The 17,336-nt window shown below is 40.5% G+C and overlaps 1 protein-coding gene across 1 annotated transcript in view; it reads left to right on the top strand.

Annotated features, from left to right (window-relative positions):
* Positions 1-5,539: 5,539 nt before the first annotated feature.
* The window catches only part of LOC137282735 (solute carrier family 22 member 15-like), a 37,096-nt gene continuing 25,299 nt past the window's right edge, over positions 5,540-17,336 (top strand). Inside the window, exon 1 of the mRNA XM_067814519.1 lies at positions 5,540-5,655. The gene's annotated coding sequence lies outside the window, so the exon portion shown is untranslated. The remainder of the gene's footprint in view (positions 5,656-17,336) is intronic.

Consider the following 17,336-nt stretch of genomic DNA (forward strand, 5'->3'; position numbering starts at 1 on the left):
AAACACCTTTTTACTGTTTATTTTTACATGTCATTCGTGAGACCATTTTAATTCTAGTGAATTAACAAATATATATGTGCATGTTCCATTTTCATGTACAGCATTACTTATTATTTATCTATACTTACCTTCCACCTGATTGTATAAGAACAATTACAATGAACGCAGCCATCAACAATGAATCAGTCAATTAAGGCTTAATTAGTTAACAAGGCATCTTAATTATGGATGTAATCACATGCTAAATAGTAATTAACAAACCGTCTTAGTCATGAATTACAGTTGCAAGGCACTTCATCACATTCAAATGCATTTCCATGCTGGTTTTTCCGGACGATCTTATTACACTTACCACACTTTACAGCCATGATAGAGGTAAGTGATATCATGTTCATATCTGTCCAGCGTTATATAGTAATGTATCGTGACACTGAGTTGAGTCAACTGAGTCAAGTAAGTAAGTTGCTCTCCAAGTGTTAAGAAAGAAAACATTGCAATGTTTTATTTAACATCTACAAGTGGTAGATAAGAAAACATTGCTAGAGTACCTTTTGGACATAGGTTTATCCACTACACTCCATCTGTAGAGGTTTCCCCTTCTGTGAGCCAGTCTCGAGAAGGGTGAACTCATCTACCTCAGTCTCAAAGTATCAATTACCTCAATAATAAACACCGTTTTGTTGTGAGATATACCTTCTGTTGTCATTTTCACACTTTGATATCAAATAATACACGTCATGAGCATTAAAAACTAATAAAACAATGTATGGCCATTTTCACGTTTCTGTGTGACTTTTTGACTGTTTGTGACTGTTGACTTTTGTGTGTGGCCATTTTGACTAGGGGTTGTGACCATTTTGACTTTTTTATGTGACCTTTTTTGTGTGACCTGTGACCTTCGAAGCTAGGAGGTGGAATCAGCTGATCGTTTTCAGGTCATGTTTTGTCGTTTTGTAATCGGTTATTGAAGTCTGGCACAAGATGTCTCAGTATCACACATGTAAAACTGCAGTGTAATTTCAATGTATATGTACTCAAATCATTTTAGAATTACGGCCGATACGGCTGCATTCATGGAATTTACAACGGCGGGGAGCCGATGCTGTGCGCGAAATGTGAAACATTGAAAGTCTTTTCATGTAGATTTCATCGGGTCGTTCATGATGGGATTTTGGACAACACAGATATTTAGCAGGTACAGAGGAAAGTGAGAAACAATGGTCAAGTAATTGTAAAGTAACAGTAGCGGACGAATTATGTCAATCATCGCCTACATGTAGCCAACTTAATAGTCATGAAAAAGCTCATATTTTATTCTTAGAGATTGCTATTATGTTTTGTTGCATTAAATTGATTTTTCAAATTCTAACACAAATATATCAATAAAGTCAATATCATTTCACACTTTACATTTTCTGTGTTAATCCCTAACCAACAGACATAACCTAAAATTTTCTTTAACAACTGTTGAATGAAAATCAGAAAGTTAGATAGTTAAAGTTAGATAGTAAATTGTATGTCATGGGAAATATTTTGCCAACTTAATGTTACCAAAAAAAGCACACATCCGCTTGGGCGGTCATAATTATACGTTGTTTCTTTAAGAGAATTCATGGCGTTTTCCCTGTTATCGTCTATCGTTTCAATTCGTACTGCATTTGGAAATTAAACAACGGATGCCTTTCTAAACTAAATCTCACAGCAAAACATGCGTCAGTTAATGGCTTTTCGTCGTAAACGATCGCGATATGTTTTTTCAGTGAACACGGTAACGCGGAAGTTGGGTTCTGTCTTCACATGTAGCAAGTTGTCGCAGCGCACATTGACTCGGGAACCAGACCGGATGCGAGAAGTTAGACCGTCGCTCATATCATTTTAAAAGGAGAGTTATCGCCCCTCGCAACAAAAAGATCGCCCATTAATGTTGAAGTCACCTCATTACTAGTATCTATGCCCATGTCAATGCCATTACCAATTATTTGGAGGACTAGTTCCCAAGAATTATCACTGTTACCAGCTCTGTAATAGTTACCAATCAAATAGCTCTTCAGGATACCTTGTTAGAATCTACACCGAAACGTCGCATCCATTGAAAGAAAGAAGTTGTCTATCCATAAAATTCTTCATCCTAATCATACCAACTTCTAAAATGCCACATAGCTCTTGTTTTCACATGTGACTTTAACCGCCATATGATCGCCTCTAACTCCAGGGAAGACATCTCATCAGCATGTGTAACATGTCAGCTTGGTTTTCTCTCACATATATACAGTGTGGTTCAAAATTATTGAGAATAGCTAAAGCATTTCATATTATTAAACGAGAACAAATCAGATAAAATTGAATGTATTGTGAAAGTGAACTGACCTTTTCATGTTGTGTAGGTAACAATTTAATATTTTATCAAGTCTCCTTGAGCTTCACGGCACAGTCTAAGACGGGTAGGCATACTTCCTATCAGAGAGGTTAGTGTCTCGTGAGTTATGCTGTCCCAGTATCGGACCACTTCTCTCTTCATGCCTTCAATTTTTGTCAACCCCTTTTGATTCACACATTCCTTCATCATCCCCCAAATGTTCTCAATGGGATTTAAGTCAGGCCTATATGCAGGAAATGGTAATGCAGTCACATTTTTCTCCTGAAACCACTGCTTGGCATGTTTTGCGGTGTGTTTAGGATCATTATCTTGCTGCAAAATCCAGTTATTTCCATAAAACACATGTGCACTTGGAAGGAGAAAATTATCTAATATGTTAGTGTAGCGTTGACTTGTCAGATTTCCCTCAAACACACACAGCGGGGTCGTTCCTAATAAGGATATCCCTCCCCATACATGAAACTTTGGGCTGTATTTAGGTCGTCGATACAACGGTGCTGACGCAGACTTTGTCCATATTTTCACATTATTGGGATATACCCATATTCAGCTTTCATCAGTAAAAATCACATTTTCCCAGTCAAAGTTTTCATGTGCCAAACACCACTCAACACGCCTGTCTTTATGTTCTTGTTTCATGAGAGGAGAAGGAATTCCAGTCTTTTTCTCCCATCCAAGATCAATCAAATTTCTTCTAACTGTAGATTTTGATACAACTGTTGATCCCCTTTCTATCATTTCATACCTGATGTTGGAGATGCTTGCCCTTTGCTTTTTAGACGCTAAAATTCCCAGCCGGACGCAATCTGAGAAGTCCAATTTTCTGGGTCTCCCTGCTCCTTTCTGGTGCCCAAAATCCTTTCCCTCTTTAAAATTCTTCCTAATCCTATACACAGTAGAAAGAGGAGTTCCTGTTCTCTCTGCCAATGTATTTACATCATCAATTCCTTGATTACACAACTCAAAAATCAACCTTCTTTTATCTTCAGCAGACATTGTTGACAGTGCTGAGGAAAATGACGTCTGCTACAAATTCAGGGGAGGTAACTCTAATTGTACTATACTCAGTAGGCCAAGATGAGTTACCTCCCTTATACCATTACTTAGTTTTAAGTATCAGTGACTCAGTTGAGGTGTTAGGATAGCTCAAAGTACGAAGAAAAATTCTCAATAATTATGAACCAGACTATACACACAGACAGACAGATAGATAGATAGATAGATAGATAGATTTCACTTTCTCAGTAAAGTACAAATTCTAGTACTTTTTGGCTGAGTCCCATCCAGGATTCGATTCACAATTATCAGAGGTGTACACAACGTACGCAGTCTAGACTATCAGTTGTCCGACTTTCATTTTTTGTGGAAGTCGTGGTGGCTGAGCGGTCTAGGCGGCTGACTTTGTGTGCTGGCGATTAGGTGCCTGACTCTGAGTGTGCGGGTTCGAATCCCGGATATGACACAACCTAAAAAGTACTAGACTTTGTACTTTACTGAGAAAGTGAAATCCCAAATATGACATATGTTGCATTTGACCACTTTCTAAAATGGCATCGTGTAATTACGCACATTAGGATGAACAACATTAAGTCAAAATATGCAAGCGGGCCTGGGTTTGGGTGTGTATCACCACAGCATAGTAGAATCAATGATATGATCAGGTGAACTTATGCATTATATAAACATAACATCATTATAGCATAGGAAGACTTTTTAAAAAAAATTCCATAGGAATTTACCTTTGAAATCAGTCCAAATAACCTAACTGTCTGTCTATATGTCATGATGTCAAGTGGCATCGTCAAAACCGAAAATAAACAGATCAATGTGTGAGGACAGACAGGGCTATTTGTCAAAGGATGTGAAACAGGCCCAGGCTGCTGTGTCCATTTCATCAACACAAGAAGTCTCACCTTCTCAAACATACTATATGCATATTCAGACCACATGGGACAAATTCACAACACAAAATCAATATAAATTACGTTTGCGTAAGTCATAGTGGGGCATTGAAACATACTGTTCAGAGACTTGAAATACTGGGGGTGTCCGTAAAGGCTTTTCCTACAGTATATAAGAAAAGAAACGAGAGAAAATAGACAATATCTAACATATAGGTTAGGATATAATAATGCTGCTGCCGATGTAGTGAAATATCAAGCTGTAGAACCAGTCTGAGCTGGTTTAAGGTTTCAAGTCAGAATTGCAAGGTCAAATTCTCAAAGCTTATAACAACGAAATAGAAAAGAATCGCAACTGTTGACATCACATTGCGATATCTAGCGCACAACACATAAGATAAACTGATTTGCCATGCTAACGAAAATTCGACGGATAATAGTGTGGTAAACACGTATCGGCAGGAGTAGAGTTCCCGCAAGACGCCTTCAGCAATTTTTTTTCGGATGAAATGTTACATCAAAATTAAGCAGTTTAATTATTTTCGCCGCCATTTCTTTCATAAATGATATAGCAAATATGCTGCTAGTTGCCTTACTACTGATGCATCTGTTAGTGAAGACGTACGAAATCACGAAATCCATGAAACAATAGTGTTCAAGCTAATAAGAATAAAAATACACAAATATCCGACAGGTTCGATTACAGAATGAAATGTCTTTCCAATGCTCAAAGCGTGTGCGTAATTTCTCTGATGAAGCACTATTGACAAGTGTTCTCCGTTATAGAATAGATATGGCATTATTATAAACAGTAATGTTTTCTCCATCTTAAAGACATGCGAATCGCATATGAACACATAAATGCATGTTTGTTGAAAATATGTTGGCAATCCGACTCAATGTTACATGTTTTAATGCATCATAACTTTGCCAATACGTGCTGATATCTTGCTCATTTAACACGAAGTACGATATGCACGGACTTTACGTGCTATCAGAGGCCTTAGCGAATCACTGCGTAATACACATGCATGGACAACAGTCGCAAGAATTCCCACTGTAGGAAAATCACATTATTATAAACGGTAATATCTTCATCTCATAGACACACGATCTGCGTATGAACCCACACATATATGTTCATTGAAAATATACTGGCAACCGGTTCAACGTCACATGTTCTACAGCACCGTAGCATTGCTAATACGTACTGATATCCTGGCCACGTGGCATGAGACACAAGGATGCACGGACTTTCCATGAGTAGGGAGGTGATGGAGGATCACAGCATTTTGAACATGAATCGCCATGAATCGCTGGAATTCCCGCTGGATGGATCTTGATCAGTGATTTTTCGGATAATATATTATGCTAAAGGTACGTAGTTTAATTACTCGCAAAGTCTTGTTCTTTCATAAATGATATTACAGACATGGTCGTGGCTGACTTACCATTTTTATGTGTCTGTCAGTGAATACGTTAGTGCTCCATGAAAGAATAGTGATACATCCAATAAAGAATACCTAACGGAATCCGACAAGTTCGATTTCATGATAGAATAACTTTCCTGTGGTCAAAACATTTGTGTAAATTCGTTGGTGGACACCGATGAAAGGTGTACATGAATTACTTGTTTGTTTGTTGAGAATATTTTAGCAGTCCGATTCAATGTCACGTGTTTCAATTTCAAGTGAACAGATAATAAAACATTCAAGCATTTATCTGTCGAGGTGTTTACGAGAACGCGACTTGGGAAAATTTGTATAGATGTCTAGTCACTATCACTGTCATCTGCGTCAGTATACCTCAGATATAGTATCCCTAGGACCCCGTCTGAGTTTGAAGCAAATCTTTAGCGACTCGGGGAGACGAATAAATTGTGATCTCTTGGTGATCGGGACCACAGAATAATCAGATTCTGCTTTAGTGACGTAGATCACACCGTCTCGAGCCCACGTTCCTGTGGGCCTCTTTTGAGTGAGCAGTTGGTGAGCCTTAGTGGCAAGACGGACCCTCTCCTTAGCTGTGTCATCGTTTATGAAAACCTTCGGGGTTCGATTCTTCAGCTTGGCTAACTTGCTCCTCATTGGCGTTTGACTCTGTAGGACATGAATTTGACTAGAATCGGCCTAGGCCTGGACTAACTGTACTTAGCTGGATCTCCTGTTCTGTAAGATCTGTGGATGTTTTCCATTATGAGTTTGAGCGTCATGAGCTCTAAAACTGTCAGAATTTTCAGTTTCGTTCTCGGATAGACCTCATAGCCTACGTTGTTCCTTCGGCCATATTGGTAAAGCTAATCAATTTGACAGTTCTTAGTTGCAAGCCTCTCATTTATGACCTGAATCTTTTCTCCAAAGCTTTGATTTAAATTGAGTTTTGTTGTAGAGTTTTCAATAGTGGGACTAGTTTCAAATCCAGAGTAACACTAATTTGGGGCATAAGAGCTGTGGCAAGACTTTTACTCAATGATTCCAATACAGTGTGTGACTTGCGAGCCTCAATAAGTTGTGAGTAATTACGCTTGCCATCTTTGTCTCTTCGCTTTTACCGCCACACTGTAAGAACACCGACCTATCAGAAAAGAATGAGACCTAGTGTATCTGTAACGCACAGAATAGGTGAGTCCTGTGAGCTACGACGTTAACGCTGTTTTTAGATGAAAGGGGAGAATGACATGGAACCTTTGTGCTGTTTCCCCAACTTTCCAGTGTGGAGCCTACACTGAATTCTTGTAAGAAAATCAACATTAATGTTTATAAGAGTTTTTTATTTGACCGGTTAGTTGACAATTGGGAGTTGAAAGTCACTTGAAAATTATATATTTACTGAGTCTCACTCATTGGCTTGTGATTGACTGTGTCTCCAACAGGGTATTAATGGTGTCCATTTGAATTAGCACAATATTCCTGCCCTCCGTTGATAGTTTTCACAGACAATGGTAGTTGTAAGGCTTTTATAACATATCCCCTGTGTATTTCAATATACCTCACAATATTTTCATTAATGGACCATCCGAAACGCACCATGAATACTTCGGTGTTGTTGGGATATAGAAACGAGTTACGCTCGTCTGTCCAAACGTCTGTCACACTTTGTCAGCAGGATATCACCCTAAACTATTCGCGATAATTTAACTAACCTTGGTACACATATAGAGCATGATCCACAGATGTGCCTTTTACCATGGAAAAGGGACTTACCGTGTAACGATGATGTCATCTTGTCCGGAGCATATCTTCCAAACTATAAACGCTAGCTTCATCAAACTTGGTACGTATGTCAAGGATGATCCATAGATGTGCCTTTGGAAGGTTAGACCCAGACATATAATATTATTTGTTTGCAGTTTCCATGGGAACATGACTTTTGGTGTTATGAGAATGACATCTTCTCCGGAGCAAATTTACTTGGTACTCGTATCAAGTATGATCCAGATATGATTACATTGTTTGCGGTTTCCATGACAACATGCCTAAGGCAGTGACTATGAAGATGTCATTTTGCAGATCTTCCAAACTGTACTTGCTAGCGTCTTCAAACTTGGTACATATGCCAAGCATGATCCATATATGTGCCTTTAGGAGTTTAGACCCAGATATGAATTTTATTTTTATGCCATGGAAACGTCACATAAGCTGTGACTATGACTTATTCTCGAAGCGTTCGTAGCCCTAAGAATTCTTAACTTTGATCGTAGCCAATGTGTTAAGAATGGGCTTAAGAAGTTCGTAGCGCTACGAACGTTTCGGGAATAGCTTGCCAGATCTCCTAAACTATGCATGCTAGCTTCATCAAACGTGGTACGCATATCAAGCATGATCCCTAGATGTTCCTTGTAGGGATTAGACCCAGATATGAATTATATTTTTGTGGTTTCCGTGGCAACAGGTTCAACTACGGCGGAATGTATTGGTAGGGCTCTTTCCCCAAACAGAACTTTAAAACAGTTGGCACATTGATAGGCCTGGTGGTGTGCTGGTGCATTTTAGTACTTTTGGAATTCTGAATAAAATATGTTTTGTGTTTCAATGCCAACAAGGTTGGCTTCGACTCAATTTAGTTCAATTCAATTCAATGTTTATTCCGACAGACAACTATTGGTGGTATAGGAACAGTACAAATACAGTCATCATATATATGATAAATTGTTATGATCACAATGAGTATGTTAGTGTGTTATCCATTTATGGTGTTATTGATAGTTCTTATAAATGTTGAAATATTCTTAACAAGTGAATAATCATCTATGGTAAACAGTAGTTTCACTTTTGCAAGGTTCGGCCATTTGCTGTAATAAGCAGGGATATATTGGGATCTTATACTGTCAAAAAACGAACATTTAAATAGGTAGTGAAATTCGTCGGCTATCGCCGGTGAATTACAAAGATAACAATTTCTGTTTATTCGTGGTATATTTTGCCAGCGGCCAGTCTCTATGGGTAAATGATGTCCGAAATGGCATGATGGGCCCAGAAACGTATACAGGTAGTAAAAGATACTTTTCAAACGACGGCAGATCTTTGAAAAATTTATACTAATTACCGTTTGGACTTGCATTATTGACATATATATCTTCTCTCCATTTTTTCTAATAAAATGTTCTTTAAGAGTTGTTTGGACCATTGAGGTTAGCCACTGTTTACAAAGACTCCAGGGGTTATCAAATACATAAGATAGGCCGCAGCTGTTTAAAATATTTTTGTGTGAGATATCCATGCATTATTAATACGGAGATTAAGATAGCTGTCTAATCTGAAAAAATGAAATACACGTGATGACAACCTGTACGGGGAAGATGTGGTTTGTAGATTATGCCAAAATGTGATCATCCTTTTAGCGATTGTAATGGTCACGGGGAAACGACCCAGCTCGCCATAAACCATAAAGTTAGGGGTTGATAACCGTAATCCAGCGGCAAACTTAAGAAACTTAAGATGAAACATTTCAATATTTACAGTATTTTCATACCCCCATATTTCGCTCCCATATAGGGCAATTGGTAATACTAAAATATCGAACAGATTGATTATAGTATCGAGTGCCAGACTTAAGTTCCTTGATTTCTTCAGTAGTGCAAACATGGCTTTCTTAGAGCTACACAGTAAATCATTGATTGCGAAATTAAATCTCCTATTGCGGTGAAAGTTGATGCCAAGGTACGTATAAGTATTTACAATTTCAATTGGTTTAGAGTCAAACTGAAAGGATAGTGTAGATTTATTACCGACACCCCCTCCAAATATGATCATCTTAGTTTTTGATATGTTTACACGTAGTTTCCATGTATCACAATATGCTTTGAATACATCAAGGGAATTCTGAAGATTCTTCTGGGTTTCGCCAAGAAGAATAGCATCATCCGAATACAACAAAATAATATATTTGACGCACATGTACACAAAATCTTCATACACACAATTGACATCGACGACCTTACACCCTTTGTTCTCGAGAAAAACATCCAAGTCATTGAGATAAATCGAAAATATTAATGATGAGATATTTTCCCAGGTCGTATACCAGAATAAGTACAGAAGAAATAATTATTGGAAATTTGGTTGTCAACCATAACACAGGATTTGATATTTTTATACATACTTTGAATTAACTTGAGAAATTTACCACCTATGTTGTATGATAAAATTTTGTGCCAAAGACCTACTCTCCATACGCTGTCAAAGGCTTTTGTAAAATCAATAAATCGTTTTGAAGTACTGGTTTAACATATTTAAAATTAATACATTATCAAGTGTTGACATGTTTTCTCGGAAGCCAGCCTCTGATGGACTGAGAATGTTGTTTAATTCTAGGTAACTGTTTAACCTGGAGTTCAAGAGACAAGTGAACAACTTTCCTAAACAACTAAGAATTGTGATGGGACGGTAAGAGTTCGGGTCAGTTACGTCACCTTTTTTCTCATATATTGGTCGAATCACCCCGGTCAGCCATGAATCAGGGATAACACCAGATGATAAAATCAGATTGAAGAATGAAACATAAAAGTCACCAAGGATATCAACTGAATCAATGAGATAGTCATTTTCAATCAAATCAAGCCCTGAAGATGTTTTACGTTTCAGGCGCGAAATAGCAGAACGTATTGCTTCCAACGTAATATCTCTATTAAGAACAGAGTTATCATATGAGCCAGGGTTGAGATAAGCCTCAATATCATCACTGCCACCAACACATGAGTCGTTTAAAGATTTGAAAAAATCATGAAATATTTCTAGTTTCGGTGTTAAAGAATTATTATCATTTACTTGAGAGCTGAGAATTTTCCAAAACTCTTTAGGCGAATGCATAAATTTATTAGATCTATGTAGCATAGTGCTAGTTTCATATTTATGTTGTCTAATATGTTTGTTCATACATTTTTTATACAACTTGCCATGATGCTGGTACATTGCATAATTTACATGATTACGGTTTTTCATGTACCGGCGTCTTGTTTTACGATAACGTTGTCTAATATCCCTACATTCTTTGCTGAACAAGGGCACCCAGATTGTATCACCTATTGCAGCACGGCTCCCTTGGGAGCTGCATTCGCCGCCTTACACGCGCATCCTGCACGTCATTGGATAGCGGGACCCTTGCGCGTCACGTAGAATTTTTCCGTTTCTTTTTTGGCAAATTTATAGCCCAGCAATTAAGGTTTCCGTGATTTTAGGCCTTCTGAATTTCTTCCACAGGAGTCTCGGTGGAAGACTTTTCTTCCACCCAGCCTCCGGTGGAAGTCGCTCGCGCCATTGTATTTTGGAAGCCTTTTACTTTGTGATATCTATGCATGTTATACATGGTTGGAAACCCGATCCAACGCTCTCTCCAAAAATGCAAACGTGATTCTAATGGTGCCCCTGGTAACCAGTCCAGATTGAATCTCCGACATGATGGTTTGTGTAATTTTGTTGAACTTCAATTCTTCTATATCACAGTAGTCATCATGCCACCATAGTCCGGTCATGATCTAATGGCAACCACTCTTACGATTCACCTTAGAAAATGCATTTCTATACTGCGTTTGAAAGCCAGTTAAAGCGTGTGTCAGACAGTGTATAAAACGCACACGTTGCGCATTTAGTGGTGGAGCTACATGGGTTTTCATGTGCGAAATGCAACAAACACCGCAGGTGATATAGATTGGCGGAATTTACATAAATCTGTTCACCGGCTATACCGGCGTCGTTAATATTTACAACTACAAAGCATTTGCAAGGGGATTCATGTGGGATTCTGGAAATGTGCAACATGCTGGTGTGCAACATTAGACATTCGCTCTACACAGGAATCAATATACGTGACAGAGCTAAAGTTGCAACGAACTGGAATAAAGCCATAGAAGCAACGCCTGTGGTCTTAATATATAAACTTTTACGGTGGTGGAAAGCCCTTGAAAGTGCGGTTCTGCCAAGGTGTAATGTGCATTCGAGTCGCGTCTGAGAGTCAAGCAATGCGCGCCATTATGTAAATGCATTTGCGCCAATGGCGGGTAAAGTAGTCGGGGATCCGGCGCTCGTCTCCCGTCAGTGTTACGGCAGCTATAATTTCACGATCCACCATCCAAAATTTAATGTTTAACATGCATCTGAAAGCCCTTGAAAGTGCGGCTCTGCCAAATTATAACGGGCGTTCGAGCAACATGAGATAATCAGGCAATGCGCGTCATTACGTAACTGTTCTTGTGCGACTGGTAGGTAAAAACGGAGATCTGGCGCGTACCTTCCGCCAGCTATTATTTCATTATCCTTCATCCAAAATGAAAGATTTAAAATGCATCGGAAAGCCCTTGAAAGTGCGGTTGTTCCAAGGTGTGACGTATATTCGTGTCACCTCAGACAGTCAAGCCATGCGCGTCATTATGCAACTGCTGATGGCGGTTAAAGTCGGGGGTCTGGCGCACGTCTCCCGTCAGTGTTACGGCACCTATAATTTCACGATCAATCATCCAACATTTAATGTTTCAAACGCACCTGAAAGCCCTTGAAAGTGCGTCTATGCCAGGTTATAATATGCATTCAAGGAACGTCTTTTAATCAAGGAATGCGCGGCATTATGTAACTGTACTTGTGCGTGTGGCTGGTAGAATTGGGGATCTGGCGCGCATCTTTCCTCAGCTGTTACTTCAGCATCAGAAACCAATGGTGTAAAAGGGGTCGGTAATACCTTGACAATGTGGATGTGCCAAGGTATACTGTGCATTCGAATAAACGTTCCCTTATGTAACGACGCGCATCAAACAGACAAGATGGCGCCATGCTCTGACAACTGTAACTTATCACAAAGGCCGCCTCTGTCTGGCCACTTAGTTACTGAGTTGCGTTCGCAACTCCTTATCATCATTATTTTCATAACTTCTTTCAGATCTGTCCGCATGGACTGATTGTATATACTACGAGTACACGTTCTTCTCTACCTTCCTGTAAACTTAATTACTACGTGATTAGCTGCATATCACTCGTCTGTGTTCACATCTTCGTACCCTGGAGATGCTATTTATCAGCAATTGTAATTTCGTCACCTGCCTTGCTCTCTTATGGTTATAATCACTCAGCTTGGGTCACTTCCTTTTGACATGCCGCTACTTTGTGATTTTAAACCTCGTCGCCCCACTGACTTCAACTTTGCGTATAAAATTCCTTTGGCATGTGCAATTCACACCTTTTGGCATGCTCTTGCCCCTCCAAATGGACATCACGCATGGAATGGAGATGGACAATTTCCAGTTTCCTCCTCCCCCGTAGAAACATCCGGCTTGGCCACGTGAACTTCATCTAAACCATCCCATTGGTTGTCTGACCGCGACATGGTAATATAAGGGAATGCATGTCACTGCAATTTCATCATCACAGACCAAGTGTCTTAGTGGATCACTACCAGTAAGCGCTGGCAATCACCATTGGCAAGTGAACTTTACTTTTATTTCTTCTCGTTTGTTCTTAATTTCTGCATTTTTCAGTCATTTACGTTGCTCACTTTATCAAACTGATACTCAACATTACTAGGTTTATTCCCTAAATAGACATATCGTATAAGCAGTTTATTTCTTAATTTGTTCAAGACTGTGACATCCAGACCAATCATTCCCAGAAAGTAAGTGTCCCAGCACTATCATCAAGTATGCCTTCCACAAACATTTCGGTCGTTTGTCAAAAGTGTAAAACATATTACAAAGGCATCGCGCATTTAAAGCAATGTTATCCTGGTAGCTCTACTCCTGGTCTACACGCCATACACGCCCAAAATCGCCGCCGTAGCGAGTCCTATACTGCTACACAGCTGGTGTCAATGTCGGCTCTACTGGCATTTTGTGGCACATACAGTGTCAACAAAAATCAAATCCCTGATTACATCAGGGTACTTAAACACTTTGGCCACACAATTCAAGGAGAGGACGCATCTGCAGCCTCTCCTTCAACTAGTAATCCAATGCCGAGTACCAGTGCTGGTTTAACTGGGTCTACCAGAAGTGGTACTCGGTATAATTACAAACAAAACACAGTCAGGGCTAATCTTACAAACACTGGCTTATACGATAGGTTCCCTGAAAGTGAGCCGACACTTTCAGGGTTTTATCAATATTTAACCAATATTCTTAAAAAAGCAGGGCGTAATGCTGGTGACACGTGTCGCCGCGTTTCTAAGTTTTTCTATTATATCCAAAAACATGTTTTCCCAAATAGTAATATGGCTTGTATCAACTTTGATATATTTGAGCATGTAGATGAAATTCATTATTTTAACACGGTCCTTTCACAAAATGGGGTATCTGCAGGTGGCATTAAAAATTACATGTCAGCTGTCAAATCCTTTCTCAGCTACTGCCAAACGTACGTTCAAATGTCCCCAAGGGTTTTCGATAATTTGCGTAGGTTTACAAGTGCTACGCATTGTTCATATACAGGTGTCTCTAGCCAGTATAAACGCGAAGAGGTCCGTAAATCTGTTACAGAATTCAGAGATGAAACCAAACAACCGCCGCCCATTTCCGTTGTTCAAAAGGGGTACACCGATCCTGCAACCAGACAAGAGGTGAGGGACATCCTGGACCGGGCCAAGGCAGATCAACTTCCATCTGAGGACGATCAGCGCCTGGTGATGCGGTACTTGTCTTGTGGGATAATTCAACTTGGACATGCCCAAAGACCTTCAGTGCCGTCGTGTATGAAGTTGGCAGATTTCAATAAGGCACGGTGTGTTGCCGGGAGGTACCAACTTTCTTTCATGGACCACAAGACGTCCATGAGCTTCCTGGTCACCCTAAGCTTGTCCAAAGAGGATTACGACATGTTCAGGGATTACCGTCAATATGTACGTGGTGACATGCCTGAAGATGCTCTACCGGACAAATCGCCTTTCTTCAGGAGAGTGGACGGCACTGAAGTGGGGAATATGTGTCTCGAGTTGGCCCGCTATCAGAGGACAAGAGGTTTCCTTAAACCCAACTTCGAAAACGAACGGAGGACATTTACGGCCACGGATGTTCGGAAAGCTTTGGAGACTGAAGTGGCAAGGCAGCATCCCGATGATGCTGCAAAACGTAAGATGGCCAGTGACTATCTTGCACATGGCCAAAAGACTGTCAGTAGGTACTACGCTAAGAAGACTCCCTTACAGGCTGCTAGTGAGTGTGCTTTTGTGCAAGATGTTATCCAACAAGCAGCGGGTACATCAAACGCTGAGGAATCTGCATCGGCGTCAGTTACAACAGATTCCTCCAGCCAGCTCCAGCCCCAGACCCAACCCCTTGAAGGTAGGGGGAAGGGAAAAGGGAAAAGCAAAGGAAAAGGCAAGCTCATAAAGCCCAAAAGGTGAGAAACAAGTAGATGAAAGTGAAAGTAGACCGGAAAGTTGATAAAGCCAAACCCGTAGGATAGAAGTAGTAGGTTATAGCCTGTAATTCCATAACCTTATGTCAGTTTCGACCCATTAGGTTTATACAGCAGTAGTAAAGGGGTTCGCTGTTCGAACTTGCTGTTGTGGGAATGGTGCAGGAAAAGCTACATGACACTAGACCAGAGAGTAGATCAAACCAAAACCGTAGGATAGAAGTAGTAGGTTATAGCCTGTAATTCCATAACCTAATGTCAGTTTCGACCCATTAGGTTTATACAGCAGTAGTAAAGGGGTTCGCTGTTCGAACTTGCTGTTGTGGGAATGGTGCAGGAGAAGAAAAATGGCACTCTTAAATGAGCAACCTCCACGTGGTGAGTGCTGGTTAACACAAATAGCTCATAATGTATTTGGTTCAGTTATACAATTCTTTATGTATCTAATGTGTTATGTCTTTTTCAGATATATTTTTCTATATCCATTCTGCGCTACATAAGTCAAATTTCAAATGCAATGCAATGTTTCGTTCATGTGGTTTCGCAAAAGTCTATTTCATGATATATTTGGTTCAAACATACAATTCTTTATATATCTAACATACTATATCTTTTTCAGCTATATTTTCTTTCTACCAAAGATGCTAGGCATGTCCGTAGGTGATGCCGCTTGTCCGTTCCGTCGCAACGGCGCCGGTAGCGGAAGTAGACTTTCGTTCTAATTTCGTTATCCCTCATTGGATTTCTAATATCTATGATTCATTTGAAAGGTCTCTTCATGGGGTTTCTGGCGATGCATAACATGCACGTCTGCAATGCTGTGCACAGCTGCAACCGTCTGCATATAGTGCCGCTTTTCTATCCGGCTTGACTTCCGCCGCCGACTCATGTCGACCCCACCAATAACCCCTTATAATATCTCTCTCCTTTCGAAGATCGCTAACATCTATAGTGCATGTGAAAGCCCATGCAAATGGGCTTCAAGACGATGTACGACATGCCCATGTGCACTGGCATGTCAAGCTACATACGCCTGCGTGTCATGCCGAGTGTCCCGTGCGTCGCCAACACCATCAGTGCGTTATTTCTTGGTTAATCATGTGTACATGTCTGATGCGACTTTCAGTATCTTATATTCATTAGAAAGAGCATTTCAATTCGCTTCTGGTGGTGTATGGCATGTGCATGTGCGACGTTGAGCAAAGATGCTAGGCATGTCCGTAGGTAATGCCGCTTGTCCGTTCCGTCGCAACGGCGCCGGTAGCGGAAGTAGACTTTCGTTATAATTTCGTTATCCCTCATTGGATTTCTAATATCTATGATTCATTTGAAAGGTCTCTTCATGGGTTTTCTGGCGATGCATAACATGCACGTCTGCAATGCTGTGCACAGCTGCAACCGTCTGCATATAGTGCCGCTTTTCTATCCGGCTTGACTTCCGCCGCCGACTCATGTCGACCCCACCAATAACCCCTTATAATATCTCTCTCCTTTCGAAGATCGCTATCATCTACAGTGCATGTGAAAGCCCATGCAAATGGGCTTCAAGACGATGTAAGACAAGCCCATGTGCACTGGCATGGCAAGCTACATACGTCTGCGTGTCATGCCGCGTGTCCCGTGCGTCGCCAACACCATCAGTGCGTTATTTCTTGGTTAATCATGTGTACATGTCTGATGCGACTTTCAGTATCTTATATTCATTAGAAAGAGCATTTCAATTCGCTTCTGGTGGTGTATGGCATGTGCATGTGCGACGTTGAGCAAAGATGCTAGGCATGTCCGTAGGTAATGCCGCTTGTCCGTTCCGTCGCAACGGCGCCGGTAGCGGAAGTAGACTTTCGTTCTAATTTCGTTATCCCTCACTGGATTTCTAATATCTATGATTCATTTGAAAGGTCTCTTCATGGGGTTTCTGGCGATGCATAACATGCAAGTCTGCAATGCTGTGCACAGCTGCAACCGTCTGCATATAGTGCCGCTTTTCTATCCGGCTTGACTTCCGCCGCCGACTCATGTCGACCCCACCAATAACCCCTTATAATATCTCTCTCCTTTCGAAGATCGCTATCATCTACAGTGCATGTGAAAGCCCATGCAAATGGGCTTCAAGACGATGTAAGACAAGCCCATGTGCACTGGCATGGCAAGCTACATACGTCTGCGTGTCATGCCGCGTGTCCCGTGCGTCGCCAACACCATCAGTGCGTTATTTCTTGGTTAATC

Source organism: Haliotis asinina, chromosome 4 (assembly GCF_037392515.1).
Source record: "Haliotis asinina isolate JCU_RB_2024 chromosome 4, JCU_Hal_asi_v2, whole genome shotgun sequence".
Taxonomy (NCBI): Eukaryota; Metazoa; Mollusca; class Gastropoda; order Lepetellida; family Haliotidae; genus Haliotis; species Haliotis asinina.